This window comes from Lutra lutra, chromosome 7, assembly GCF_902655055.1.
Source record: "Lutra lutra chromosome 7, mLutLut1.2, whole genome shotgun sequence".
Taxonomy (NCBI): domain Eukaryota; kingdom Metazoa; phylum Chordata; class Mammalia; order Carnivora; family Mustelidae; genus Lutra; species Lutra lutra.
In genome coordinates, this window is record NC_062284.1 from 15,951,913 (window position 1) to 15,967,445 (window position 15,533).

Here is a 15,533-nt window from a genome sequence, read left to right on the forward strand (position 1 = left end):
AATAAAATCTTTAAAGAAAGTAAAAAAGAAAGAAAGAAAGAAAGAAAGAAAGAAAGAAAGAAAGAAAGAAAGAAAGAAAGAAAGAAAAAGTTAGTTTTAAAGTTAGTTTAATCCGAGATGGAGAGTACAGAGCTTGATCTCCAGGACAACTCCAGTCAAATAAGAATTTCTCTACTCTGCTGTTCCCTTTAAATCTTTTCCTTGCTGGAGCTTCATAAACCATTCTGCACATGGGAAGGAAATATAGAAGCATCAGATAGAGTGGACGGCCATCCCTCCTGTTCTTCTGACCAGAGATAGTCTAAGATGAGAAAGAGGAAGAAAAGGAGAACTACTCAAAGACTCGAAGAACAAATGTTTTCTTAAACAAACAAACAAAGATTTTATTTATTTATTTATTTATTTATTTATTTTACAGAGACAGAGAAAGAGAGAAAGCAAATACAAGCCAGGGAAACGGCAGGCAAAGGCAGAGGGAGAAGCAGACTTCTCGCTGAGCAGAGAGCCCAATGAGGGACTCGATCCTGGGACTCTGGGATCATGACAGGAGCCAAAAGCAGGCACTTAACCGGCTGAGCCACCCAGGTGCCCTCAAATATTTTCTTCTTATGAATTAGATAAGCATTGAAATAATTAGACTGAGGAAGTGATGTGTGGCTCCGGTGACTGGAGACTCTAACAGTGATGAGAAAAATCACAGGTGAACTGTAACTATTCAGAGTGGATTTAAAGTTAGAGAAAGACAAGACTAAGGCTGCCTCACAACTACACGGAAAATAGGGAGGGGAAAATGGCTGCATACATTTCGGATTGGTCACACCAAGCTCGTCGCTATTAGTATAACCATTTGTTTGCAGAATAAATTGCATTTTACTTCAAGGAGCATTCCCATGTTGATCTATACCCACAAATTTAAGAGGAAAGGAACAAAATGGTCTTTGGCCCCACACTGTGTAGGCTTTACCTCAGATTATCCCCCCAACCACCCATTGAGTTAGCTGTGTTTCCTAATTTATAGATGCAGAAACAGAGCTTCAGAGAAGCTTACTCAGCTGTTAAGTGGTGAAGCCCAGATGTAAGTCCAAGTGTGACCCTTTCTGGCCTCCATCCACCAGTCTTGCCAATATCATTTTCATCCACAAGAACCGACCACGGCAACCTGAGCACTGTGGTCCGAGTTCTCATGGACCACCTGGAAGGGTTCCACCTGCTCACCTTCCAGTAGTCATTGTTTGGGGAAATTGAGCCTCAGAAGTGCTCCTGTCTAGAAGAACTCTCCAGATCACCCAGTCCATGAATTTGCTACACGCTTCCCCACCCTGTCCCACAAGGGGGTCCATAAGATGCCACAGAGCATGGCAGACTTGAGTACAGAAACTGTCCTGAGCTGTGGTCTCTGAACTTTCAGGGAGGCTGAATAGAATTGGAGCGGTGGCCAAGGACAAACTCTATCCCACTCACCTACTAACCAAAGGGTATGTAGTGGTGTCCAAGGCCCAGATGCTGTGGAGACCTCAGTTTCCTTACCCAAGGAGGAAGTGGTCAGGCTCTGTGCTGTCAGAGCCTCTTCCTGTCAGACAAAATGTGGTTGTTCTTCTCCTCAGAGCATTAGAAAGATCCACTTCCATATCAATGGAAATAATCAAACACAAGACCCAACATGTAAGTCTTCTGATCTAGCTGGTAAGGGAAGAGCCAAGAACAGAAAGATTTTAGGTCCTTTCCTCAGGATTCCTCAGAAGTCAAGAGAGATGATTTTTTCTTCTTTTTTTACTTCTCTCTCTCTCTCTCTTCTCTCTTTTTGGTTTCCAGACAATTTTTTAAATTTGAGAAATGCCAAAATAGGGAATAAGGTTATAAAAATCACGACAAATATTAATTGCGAACATTTTGAAATTAAGTAAAACGATGAATGCTTTTGTCTCTGAACCTTCTCAATATATCTGTGGCTGTAGGTACCACCTTACTTGGAAATGGCCCCACAAGTGTGAAGTTGAAGGCCTGTCTCAACAGGGGGCCATCCTGCACTTACCCCGTGATGGGCTTGCCCCCAAAGTCCTCTATAACACACATTAAAATATTTACAGTTATTTTACTTTTCAAGATGAAAATGCCATATGTCATTCAATGATTTCTCAATGTCCCAGCTGATATATACCAAAGTTAAACCATCTGGATTGTTGAGGGACTCATTCTCTTTCATCATTGGCCATGATTCTTCCAAGGCAGCCACAGAAGACACAGCATTTGGTTTTCAGTCCCTAATAAGACCTGACTTTCCCTGGATCCAGGGGTCATCAACTGATATACCAGGGTGAACTCACAGTCATGGGCCAGAAGAAATCTATCTGCATGACTCTGAGACCTGCAGAGAGGTCAAAGGAGTGGTAGGAATGATGACAACAGCAGCTCTAATTGAACGTCTCTGATGGGTCAGCCAGCATATGGTGGTACAGCACATGGACCTCAGAGTCAGACAGACCTGAGCTCAATTCTCACCTGCCAGGTATACGTATATATTCCCATTTTACTAATAGCCTCTTGTCAGCCATACAGAGCTACTGTTACGTTAAAGATAACGTGGCATGGTGCCTGGTGTCCTGAAAATACTTCACAAGAATTTGTCACACTGTTGAGTCACTGTGTCACACACTGAAAGCACTGGGTGGAAACAGAAGTGGTAGGAAGAGTAATGGTGATTTGAAAACACCAGAAAAATGATGACAGGGCATTTGTTTCCCATCAGTTTATGTCCAAGGAGGCATACAAGACTCACACACAAAATAATCAGGGATAAAAGGGAGTCCCCAGAAGGACTCACAGTGGCAGAAAACATTTTGAAGACAGGGGACAACTTGGAGGGTGAGCGGAAACTGGATGCGCACAGAAGAGACAGGAAGTATGGTAAAGCTTCATAAGGAGCTTCATTAGGATACAGCTGCATAAGGAGAGTCTAGACTGCTGGAAGGGGCCCAGGATGCCTGGCTGAGGCAGCACTGTGGGAAATAAATTCATGAGCCAGGATCATCCCGCTCCTCAGTGCCAGTTTCAGAACCAGGAACTTGGTGGCCACGTCAGGGAGGGATCCTACTTGGCTGCCAGGGATAGTTACTATTTATTCATTTATGTGTTCATGTAACAGATGTGGGTCTCTAGGATGTGTCAGACCCTGTGCTGATAGGGTCTTTACGAAGGTGATCAAATAAAAAAATAAAAATAAAAATAAATCAAATAAAAAATAAAAATAAGGCTTGTCTCCTTATGAAAAGGAGGCATTCGGACACAGAGATATGCCTACAGGGAAGATAAAGTGAAAATACACAGGGAGAAGATGGCTGTCTACAAGCCAAGGAGGGAGACTTGGAACAGACCCCCCACCGCCTCTCAAAAGGAAGCACACCTGGGTGACACTTTCGTCTTGGACTTCCAGCCTCCAGAACCATCAGACAATAAATCTGCATTGTTGAAGCCACTTTGCGTTACTTTATAACAGCAGCCCTAGAAAACGAATACAAATAGGAAGCTCTATCCAGAAGACTTACCGAAGTGTACCTATTTTTTATTTTATTTAAGAAAGCCATCCTAGCTGTAACACAGGCACAATAACACTTGGCTCTAACTTGTCTTTTGCAACTCCCTGCCTGCAGTGTCCTCCTACTTCCTGTCTTCTCAGTGACCTCTTCTTCTTCAAAGTCCAATTCAAATATCATATGCTCTAGATGACTTTCCCTGATGCCTCTACATCTCACAAGGAAATCCCTTTTTCTGCTCTTCTGTTGTACTCAGTTTCTATATGATATTTTCTGTTTATAAGTTTTCCTTCTCAACCAGATTAAAAAATTCCTGAGGTTACAGTCTCTTTGTCAACGGTGTACCCCCAACACCAGATACATACCAGGCACTTAACTCAAGATGTATTATAGACATGTATCTATGAATGAATTGTTAGAGGCTGTCATTGCTGTAAGCCAACCATTATATCTAGATCTAAATAAATTATAAAACAATAATCAGACCTAGGTAAATAAGCACAGATTCTCTCAACAAGTCCCTGGACAACAAAACTATAAGGACACTATTTAAACCTTGACAGAAGTAGATAGAGACTACATGAAAAGATGGGAATTCTCCAGGACAGACCATATGTTTTGTCATAAATAGGCCTCCATAAATGTAAAGGAGTTAAAACCACATAAAATATGTTTTCCAACCATAATGGATGAAATTAGAAATTGATATCAGAAGGAAATTCCAGAAATTCTTAAAGATGTAGGAATTAAGCTTCTTGTAGTTAAATAACCAACAGAACAAAGAGAAAACCTCTAGGGGAATTAAAAAAATAATTCGAGACAAATGACAATGTGAACACAACATATAAAAACGTAGAGGACACAGTGAAAGCAGCACTTACAAGGATATTTATAGTTGTAAACACTTATATTTAAAAAGAAGAAAGACTGCAAATGAATAATCTAACTTTCCACCTTAAGAAATTAGAAAAAGAAGAGCAAACTAAAGCAAAGCAAATATGAGAAGGGAAATGTTATGATAGAGTGGATTTAAATGAAGTAGGAAGTAACAAAGCACTAGAGAAAAATCAATGGTATCAAAAGTTGGTTCTCTGGAAAGATACACAGTATTGACAGACCTTTAGCTAGATTGGCCAAGAAAAAGGGAAAAGATTCAAATTACTAAAATTAGGAAGAAAAGAGGGGAGATAACCATCAACGTTACAGAAATAAAAGGAATTAGAAAGAAATGCTCTAAACAACTGTATGCTAACACATTAGATAACTGAAATGAAGTAAACAAATTACTAAAAAGACAGACTACCCAAACTGACAACAAAACCCAAAAACATCTGAATAGACTAAAGCAAGTTAGAGATTAAGTTAGCATTTTTTCAAGTTTCCAGACAGAAAAGCTTAGACCATACATGTTTATTTATTTATTTACTTACTTACTTAGAAAGAATGTGTGCAAGTTGGGGCGTGCGGGGGTGGGCTTCAAGAGGGAGAGAGAGAGAATCGTAAGCAGCGTGGAGCCTGACATGAGACTCCATCTTATCTTAAAACCCTGAGATCATGACCTGAGCTGAAATCAAGAGTCGGAAGCTTAATTGACTGAGCTACCTAGACACCCCTCAGCCACACATTTTTATTTTCATTTTTTTATGATTTTATTTATTTATTTGAGAGACAGAGACACAGTGGGAGAGAAAACACAGGCAGAGGAGTAGGAGAAGGAGAAGCAGGCTTCTGGCTGGGCAGGGAGCCTGATGTGGGACTCAATCCCAGAGCCCTGGAATCATGACTGGAGCTGAAGGCAGGCGCTTAAGGGCTGAGCCACCCAGGCCCCCCCACAGTTTTTAAAAAGAGTTAATACCAATCCTTCACAAACTCTTCCAGAAAACAGAAGAGGAAGGGATACCTCCTAGTTCATTCTGTGAGGTTAGTCTTGCCTTGATTCCAAAACCATGAAAAGACATCAACCAACTTTCCTTACAAATGCAGACACAAAAATCCTCATCAAAATTCCAGCAAGTCAAATCCCAGCTATGACTATGACCAAAAGTGGGATTATCCAAGGAATGCAAAATAGGTTTAACATTAAAAAATAAATCAACATAATACAACCTATTAATAAATAAAGGCAGGGGTGCCTGGGTGGCTCAGTGGGTTAAAGCCTCTGCCTTCAGCTCAGGTCATGATCCCAGGGTCCTGGGATTGAGCCCCGCATCAGGCTCTCTGCTTGGCCGGGAGCCTGCTTCCCTTCCTCTCTCTGTGCCTCTTTCTCTGCCTGTCTCTCTGCCTACTTGTGATCTCTGTCTGTCAAATAAATAAATAAAATAAAAAATAAATAAATAAAGGCAAAACCACATGATCACCTCAATAAAGTTTTTGCCAAAATCCATGTACGTTCATGATAAAAACAAACAGGAAACTAGAAACAGAAGAATAGCTACTAAACTTTACTGACAGTATATACAAAAACCCACAGATAACATCACAGGTGGCTTGTCTGAATTCTTTTCCCCTAAGATCAAGGGGAGAAATAACAAGATAAGAATGTCTGCTTTCCTTTTGCAGTCAACATTGCTCTGAAGGTTCTAGTCATAGCAAGTGGGAAAGAAAAGGAATCCAGATTAGAAAGGAAGACATAAAAATATCTCTACTCTTAGATGATGTATTCTTGTGTATAGAAAATTCTAAGGAATTCAAATACACACAAACATACACACACAAACACCATCAGAACTAATAAGTAAGTTCAGCAGAACTGCAAGACACAAGATCAATATACAAAAAAGTCAATTGTATTCCTACCTGCAGTCAATGAACAACTAAAAATAAAGAAAACAATACCTTATATTATCATCAAAAATAATAAAATAGTTAAGAATAAATTTAACAAATAACTTTGACTTACATGCTGGAAGCTATAAAACACGGCTAATGTGCAAATAAATAAATATTTTTTTAATAATTTTTTTATTTCTTCAGCATAACAATATTCATTATTTTTGCACCACACCCAGTGCTCCATGCAATCCGTGCCCTCTACAATACCCACCACCTGGTGCCCCCAACCTCCCACCACCCACCCCTTCAAAATTCTCAGATCGTTTTTCAGAGTCCATAGTCTCTCATGGTTCACCTCCCCTTCCAATTTCCCTCAACTCCCTTCTCCTCTCCATCTCCCCTTGTCCTCCATGCTATTTGTTATGCTCCACAAATAAGTGAAACCATATGATAATTGACTCTCTCTGCTTGACTTATTTCACTCAGCATCATCTCTTCCAGTCCCGTCCATGTTGCTACAAAACTTGGGTATTCATCCTTTCTTTTTTCTTTTTTTTTTTTTTTTACAGCTTTATAAACATATATTTTTATCCCCAGGGGTACAGGTCTGCGAATCACCAGGTTTACACACTTCACAACACTCACCATAGCACATACCCTCCCCAATATCCATAACCCCACCCCCTCTCCCAACCCCCTCCCCCCATCAACCCTCAGTTTGTTTTGTGAGATTAAGAGTCACTTATGGTTTGTCTCCCTCCCAATCCCATCTTGTTTCATTTACTCTTCTCCTACCCCCTCAACTCCCCATGTTGCATCTCCTCTCCCTCATATCAGGGAGATCATATGATAGTTGTCTTTCTCCGATTGACTTATTTCGCTAAGCATGATACCCTCTAGTTCCATCCACGTCGTCGCAAATGGCAAGATTTCATTTCTTTTGATGGCTGCATAGTATTCCATTGTGTATATATACCACATCTTCTTTACCCATTCGTCTATAGATGGACATCTAGGTTCTTTCCATAGTTTGGCTATTGTAGACATTGCTGCTATAAACATTCGGGTGCACGTGCCCCTTCGGATCACTACGTTTGTATCTTTAGGGTAAATACCCAGCAGTGCAATTGCTGGGTCATAGGGTAGTTCTATTTTCAACCTTTTGAGGAACCTCCATGCTGTTTTCCAGAGTGGTTGCACCAGCTTGCATTCCCACCAACAGTGTAGGAGGGTTCCCCTTTCTCCGCATACTCGCCAGCATCTGTCATTTCCTGACTTGTTCATTTTAGCCATTCTGACTGGTGTGAGGTGATATCTCATGGTGGTTTTGATTTGTATTTCCCTGATGCCGAGTGATATGGAGCACTTCTTCATGTGTCTGTTGGCCATCTGGATGTCTTCTTTGCAGAAATGTCTGTTCATGTCCTCTGCCCATTTCTTGATTAGATTATTTGTTCTTTGGGTGTTGAGTTTGCTAAGTTCTTTATAGATTTTGGACACTAGCCCTTTATCTGATATGTCATTAGCAAATATCTTCTCCCATTCTGTCACTTGTCTTTTGGTTTTGTTCACTGTTTCCTTTGCTGTGCAAAAGCTTTTGATCTTGATAAAATCCCAAAAGTTCATTTTTGCCTTTGCTTCCCTTGCCTTTGGTGATGTTCCTAGGAAGATGTTGCTGCGGCTGACGTCGAAGAGGTTGCTGCCTGTGTTCTCCTCGAGGATTTTGATGGATTCCTTTCTCACATTGAGATCCTTCATCCATTTTGAGTCTATTTTCGTGTGTGGTGTAAGGAAATGATCCAATTTCATTTTTCTGCATGTGGCTGTCCAATTTTCCCAACACCATTTATTGAAGAGGCTGTCTTTTTTCCATTGGACATTCTTTCCTGCTTTGTCGAAGATGAGTTGACCATAGAGTTGAGGGTCCATTTCTGGGCTCTCTATTCTGTTCCATTGATCTATGTGTCTGTTTTTGTGCCAGTACCATGCTGTCTTGATGATGACAGCTTTGTAATAGAGCTTGAAGTCCGGAATTGTGATGCCACCAACTTTGGCTTTCTTTCTCAATATTCCTTTAGCTATTCGAGGTCTTTTCTGGTTCCATATAAATTTTAGGATTATTTGTTCCATTTCTTTGAAAAAAATGGATGGTACTTTGATAGGAATTGCATTAAATGTGTAGATTGCTTTAGGTAGCATAGACATTTTCACAATATTTATTTTTCCAATCCAGGAGCATGGAACATTTGTCCATTTCTTTGTGTCTTCCTCCATTTCTTTTATGAGTACTTTATAGTTTTCTGTGTATAGATTCTTAGTCTCTTTGGTTAGGTTTATTCCTAGGTATCTTATAGTTTTGGGTGCAATTGTAAATGGGATGGACTCCTTAATTTCTCTTTCTTCTGTCTTGTTGTTGGTGTAGAGAAATGCAACTGATTTCTGTGCATTGATTTTATATCCTGACACTTGACTGAATTCCTGTACAAGTTCTAGCAGTTTTGGAGTGGAGTCTTTTGGGTTTTCCACATATAGTATCATATCATCTGCAAAGAGTGATAGTTTGATTTCTTCTTTGCCGATTTGGATGCTTTTAATTTCCTTTTGTTGTCTGATTGCTGAGGCTAGGACTTCTAGTACTATGTTGAATAGCAGTGGTGATAACGGACATCCCTGCCGTGTTCCTGACCTTAGCGGAAAAGCTTTCAGTTTTTCTCCATTGAGAATGATATTTGCGGTGGGTTTTTCATAGATGGCTTTGATAATATTGAGGTATGTGCCGTCTATCCCTACACTTTGAAGAGTTTTGATCAGGAAGGGATGCTGTACTTTGTCAAATGCTTTTTCAGCATCTATGGAGAGTATCATATGGTTCTTGTTCTTTCTTTTATTAATGTGTTGTATTACATTGATTGATTTGCGGATATTGAACCAACCTTGCAGCCCTGGAATAAATCCCACTTGGTCGTGGTGAATAATCCTTTTAATGTACTGTTGAATCCTATTGGCTAGTATTTTGGTGAGAATTTTTGCATCTGTGTTCATCAAGGATATTGGTCTGTAGTTCTCTTTTTTGTTGGGATCCTTGTCTGGTTTTGGGATCAAGGTGATGCTGGCCTCATAAAATGAGTTTGGAAGTTTTCCTACTATTTCTATTTTTTGGAACAGTTTCAGGAGAATAGGAATTAGTTCTTCTTTAAATGTTTGGTAGAATTCCCCCGGGAAGCCGTCTGGCCCTGGGCTTTTGTTTGTTTGGAGATTTTGGATGACTGTTTCAATCTCCTTACTGGTTATGGGTCTGTTCAGGCTTTCTATTTCTTCCTGGTTCAGTTGTGGTAGTTTATATGTCTCTAGGAATGCATCCATTTCTTCCAGATTGTCAAATTTGTTGGCGTAGAGTTGCTCATAGTATGTTCTTATAATTGTCTGTATTTCTTTGGTGTTCGTTGTGATCTCTCCTCTGTCATTCATGATTTTATTTATTTGGGTCCTTTCTCTTTTCTTTTTGATAAGTCTGGCCAGGGGTTTATCCATCTTATTAATTCTTTCAAAGAACCAGCTCCTAGTTTTGTTGATTTGTTCTATTGTTTTTTTTTGGTTTCTATTTCATTGATTTCTGCTCTAATCTTTATGATTTCTCTTCTCCTGCTGGGTTTAGGGTTTCTTTCTTGTTCTTTCTCCAGCTCCTTTAGGTGTAGGGTTAGGTTGTGTACCTGAGACCTTTCTTGTTTCTTGAGAAAGGCTTGTACCGCTATATATTTTCCTCTCAGGACTGCCTTTGTTGTGTCCCACAGATTCTGAACTGTTGTGTTTTCATTATCATTTGTTTCCATGAATTTTTTCAATTCTTCTTTAATTTCCTGGTTGACCCATTCATTCTTTAGAAGGATGCTGTTTAGTCTCCATGTATTTGGGTTTTTTCCAAATTTCCTCTTGTTATTGAGTTCTAGCTTTAGAGCATTGTGGTCTGAAAATATGCAGGGAATGATCCCAATCTTTTGATACCGGTTGAGACTTGATTTAGGACCAAGAATGTGATCTATTCTGGAGAATGTTCCATGTGCACTAGAGAAGAATGTGTATTCTGTTGCTTTGGGATGAAATGTTCTGAATATATCTGTGATGTCCATCTGGTCCAGTGTGTCATTTAAGGCCTTGATTTCCTTGTTGATCTTTTGCTTGGATGATCTGTCCATTTCAGTGAGGGGAGTGTTAAAATCCCCTACTATGATTGTATTCTTGTCGATGTGTTTCTTTGATTTTGTTATTAATTGGTTTATATAGTTGGCTGCTCCCACGTTAGGGGCATAGATATTTAAAATTGTTAGATCTTCTTGTTGGACAGTTCCTTTGAGTATGATATAGTGTCCTTCCTCATCTCTTATTATAGTCTTTGGCTTAAAATCTAATTGATCTGATATAAGGATTGCCACTCCTGCTTTCTTCTGATGTCCATTAGCATGGTAAATTCTTTTCCACCCCCTCACTTTAAACCTGGAGGTGTCTTCGGGTTTAAGATGAGTTTCTTGTAGGCAACATACAGATGGGTTTTGTTTTTTTATCCATTCTGATACCCTGTGTCTTTTGATTGGGGCATTTAGACCTTTAACATTCAGGGTAAGTACTGAGAGATATGAATTTAGTGCCATTGTATTGCCTGTAAGGTGACTGTTATTGTATATTGTCTCTGTTTCTTTCTGATCTACTACTTTTAGGGTCTCTCTTTGCTTAGAGGACCCCTTTCAATATTTCCTGTAGAGCTGGTTTGGTATTTGCAAATTCTTTCAGTTTTTGTTTGTCCTGGAAGCTTTTAATCTCTCCTTCTATTTTCAATGATAGCCTAGCTGGATATAGTATTCTTGGCTGCATGTTTTTCTCATTTAGTACTCTGAATATATCATGCCAGCTCTTTCTGGCCTGCCAGGTCTCTGTGGATAAGTCTGCTGCCAATCTAATATTTTTACCATTGTACGTTACAGACTTCTTTTCCCGGGCTGCTTTCAGGATTCTCTCTTTGTCACTAAGACTTGTAAATTTTACTATTAGGTGATGGGGTGTGGACCTATTCTTATTGATTTTGAGGGGGGTTCTCTGAACCTCTTTAATTTTGATGCTTGTTCCCTTTGCCATATTGGGGAAATTCTCTCCAATAATTCTCTCCAATATACCTTCTGCTCCCCTCTCTGTTTCCTCTTCTTCTGGAATCCCAATTATTCTAATGTTGTTTCGTCTTATGGTGTCACTTATCTCTCGAATTCTCCCCTCGTGGTCCAGTAGCTGTTTGTCCCTCTTTTGCTCAGCTTCTTTATTCTCTGTCATTTGGTCTTCTATATCGCTAATTCTTTCTTCTGCCTCATTTATCCTAGCAGTGAGAGCCTCCATTTTTGATTGCACCTCATTAATAGCTTTTTTTATTTCAACTTGGTTAGATTTTAGTTCTTTTATTTCTCCAGAAAGGGCTTTTATATCTCCCGAGAGGGTTGCTTTAATATCTTCCATGCCTTTTTCAAGCCCGGCTAGAACCTTGAGAATCGTCATTCTGAACTCTAGATCTGACATATTACCAATGTCTGTATTGATTAGGTCCCTAGCCTTTGGTACTGCCTCTTGTTCTTTTTTTTGTTGTGAATTTTTTCGCCTTGTCATTTTGTCCAGATAAGAGTATATGAAAGAGCAAGTAAAATACTAAAAGGGTGGCAACAACCCCAGGAAAATATGCTTTAGCCAAATCAGAAGAGATCCCGAATTGTGAGGGGGGAGAAAGGGGATAAAAAGGAGTTCAGAAAGAAAGAAAAAAAAAAAGAAAAAAGAAACTATTAAAAAAAAGAAAGCCGATAAAGAAAAAATATAAAAAGAGGAAAAAAATATATATATTAGATAAACTATTTAAAAAACGTTAAAAAAAGAAAACGGTAAAAGTTAAAAAAAATTTAGCAGAAGAAGAGAAAAAGAAAAAAAAATTGAAAAAGAAAAAAAAATTAAATTAACTGCAAGGCTAAAAAATCATGGGGAGAAAGCCATGAGTTCCGTGCTTTGCTTTCTTCTCCTCTAGAATTCCGCTGCTCTCCTTGGTAGGTGAACTTGGTCCTGGCTGGGTTTCCCGTTGATCTTCTGGGCGAGGGGCCTGTTGTAGTGATTCTCAAGCGTCTTTGCCCCAGGCGGAGTTGCACCGCCCTTACCCGGGGCCGCACTGAGTAATCTGCTCGGGTTTGCTGGGTTTGCTTTCGGGAGCTTTTGTTCCCTGAGCGCTTTCCGTAGAGTTTTGGAGGACGGGAATAAACATGGCGGCCTCCCGGTCTCTGGCCCGGGGGAGCCAAGAGCCCGGGGCCCCACTCCTCAGTGCGCCCTCAGAGAATAGCGCCCAATGACTCTCGTCACCCTGCCTCCGGCCGCGCTCCAAGCTGACCAAGCCTGCGACCGGTTCAAGGCAACCCCGAGCTAAGAGTCACTCCTCGGCTCTGTCTCTGCAGCCGGCTTCCCCGTTCTAATACCGGTAAGCTCTGCGACACTCAGACACCCCCGATCCTTCTGCGACCCTGTGGGAGCTGAGGCCGCGCTGACCCCGCCTGGGCTTCACCCCAGTTAAGCCTCTGGAGCGATGTCCCTCAGCGGAACAGACTTTTAAAAGTCCTGATTTTGCTCCGTTGCTCCGCCGCTCGCCGGGAGCCGGCCCCTCCCCCCACGGTCTATCTTCCCGTCGCTTTGGATTCACTTTTCCGCCAGTCCTATCTTGCAGAAAGTAGTTGATTTTCTGTTTCTGGAATCGCTGTTCTTCTTCTCTTCAATCTCCCGTTGGATTTGTAGGTGTTTGCCATCTTTAGATAAGCTATTTAGCTGATCTCCCGCTACCCGAAGTAGTCTCAGCCTGCTACTCTCCGCCATCTTGACTCCTCCGTCCAAATAAATAAATATTTTAATTGATATCTTGCACTATTCACAAAAATTAACTCAGAATGGATCACAGGACTAAATTTAACTATAAAATTTCTAGAAAAAAAAAACAAAGGAAAAACATTTTGTGACTTTAGATTAAGCTAAGGTTTATTTGATATGATATCAAAAGAATGACCCATGAAAGAATCTATAAAAGGAAAATTTATAACCCATAAAAGAAAAATTTGATTTTTACTTCATCAAAAATAATAACTATCGCTCTTTTAAAGATACAGTTAGAAGAATGAAAAGATAAGTTACAGATTGGAAGAAAATATTTGCTATCTCAAACAGACAAAGGATTTATACCCAGATTATCTAAAAACTTTTCAAAACTTGACAATAAGGAAACACCACCTTTTAAAAATGGGCTTAATATTTTATTTTTTAAAGATTTATTTATTTACTTGAGATAGAGTGCACACATGAAGGGGAGGGGCAGAGGGAGAGAGAGACTCTCAAGCAGACTGCCGGTTGAGTGAGGAGCTTGACACAGGGCTCAATCTCATGACCTTGAGATCATGACCTGACCCCAAATCAGGAATCAGATGCTTAACTGAATAAGCCACCCAAGTGTCCCCAAAATGGACATAATACTTTTAAAAGAGACTTCAGCAAAGAAGAGATACAGATGACAGGACAAGAAACATCAGTAGTCACTAGGGAAGTGGAAATTAAACTACAGTAAAAACAAACAAACAAACAAAAACACTAGAGTACCTATTACACTGGCCAAAATTAAGATGATCGGCCATTCCAAGGTTTGGCAATGATGTGGAGAATTGGAACTCTCCTACAACACTGGAGAAAATGCAAAATGGTAGAATCACTGTGAAATACAGGTTAGCAATTTCTTAAAATGTTAAAAAATGACTTACCATTTCTTTGACATTTTCCAGAGATAAATTAAATATGTGTCCAGACAAAGGCTAGTAGCAATAGCCCAAAGCTGGAAACAACTCAAAGGTCCAACACATGAATGGATACACAAATGTGGCATAGCCATGAAATAGAACACTACTGAGTTACAAAAAGAACTGAACATCACATCATGTGCCTTCACTGGCTGTTATAGGCAACTAATGAATCATTGAACACTACATCAAAAACTAATGGTATGCCGTATGTTGGCTAATTGAATTTAAATAAAAATAACGTAATAAACAAAAATAAAATACTTAAGATAGGGTAAAAAATGAAATGAACAATTATTATATACAACCATTAAAGAATCAAAAAAATAATTATGTTGAGGGCGCGTGGGTGGCTTAGTGCATTAAGCCTCTGCCTTCGGCTCAGGTCACGATCTCAGGGTCCTGAGATTGAGCCCTGCATGGCGGGGAGGGCGGTCTCTGCTCAGTGGGGAGCCTGCTTCCCTTCTCTCTCTCTCTGCCTGCCTCTCTGCCTACTTGTAATCTCTCTGTCAAATAAATATTTTAAAAAATAATTATTATTATGTTGAGTGAATGAAGTGAGACAAAAATAAGGAGTGCCTGCCTACTATTGGATTCTATTTATATAAAATTTTAGAAAATATGAATGAATCTATAATAAAAGAAAAATAAATCAGTGTTTACATAGGTGAGGCAGGTGGGGGGAGGGGCAAAAAAAGAGAGGGATTATAAAGAAGGGACATGAGCATTCTTTTGGGAGTGATGGACGTGTTCATTATCCTGATTGTGCTGATGGTTTCATTAAGTAGGTCAAAAATGAACAAATTGTACACATTAAATGGTGCAATTTATTAATAAAGCTGCTTAAGTATCCCAAGGTTTAAAAATCAGTATACAAAAAAATTCTCCCCTTTTAGATATGATTGTTATTATATGGTATTTTTTAACATGACATAATGTAAGAAAATATTATGGATAGAATATAAATATCAACTAAAGATTCAAAATAAATAAGGACGCCTGGGTGGCACAATCAGCTAAGTGTCTGACTCTTGGTTTCTGCTCAGTTCATGGTCTCAGGGTTGTGAGATCGAGTCCTGCATGGGACTCTGTGCCCCAAGTTGGGTTCCATGCTCAGCATGGAGTCTACTTAGAGTTTCTCTCTTCCTCTACCCCTCCTTCCTGTGCTCACTTGCTCTCTCTCTTCGAAATAAATTTAAAAATCTTTAAAAAAAAAAGATTAAAAGTGAATAATTGGCAGTATTAACGTGGGATTGCAGGTGAACTATCTGCTTGATTTTATTTCTAGAAAATACAAATCATCTACAGTAAAAATCTATTAGTTTCCTAATATAAAAAAAACTATACAAAGAAAATATGATACTGTTTACACTATAGAGCATAAACT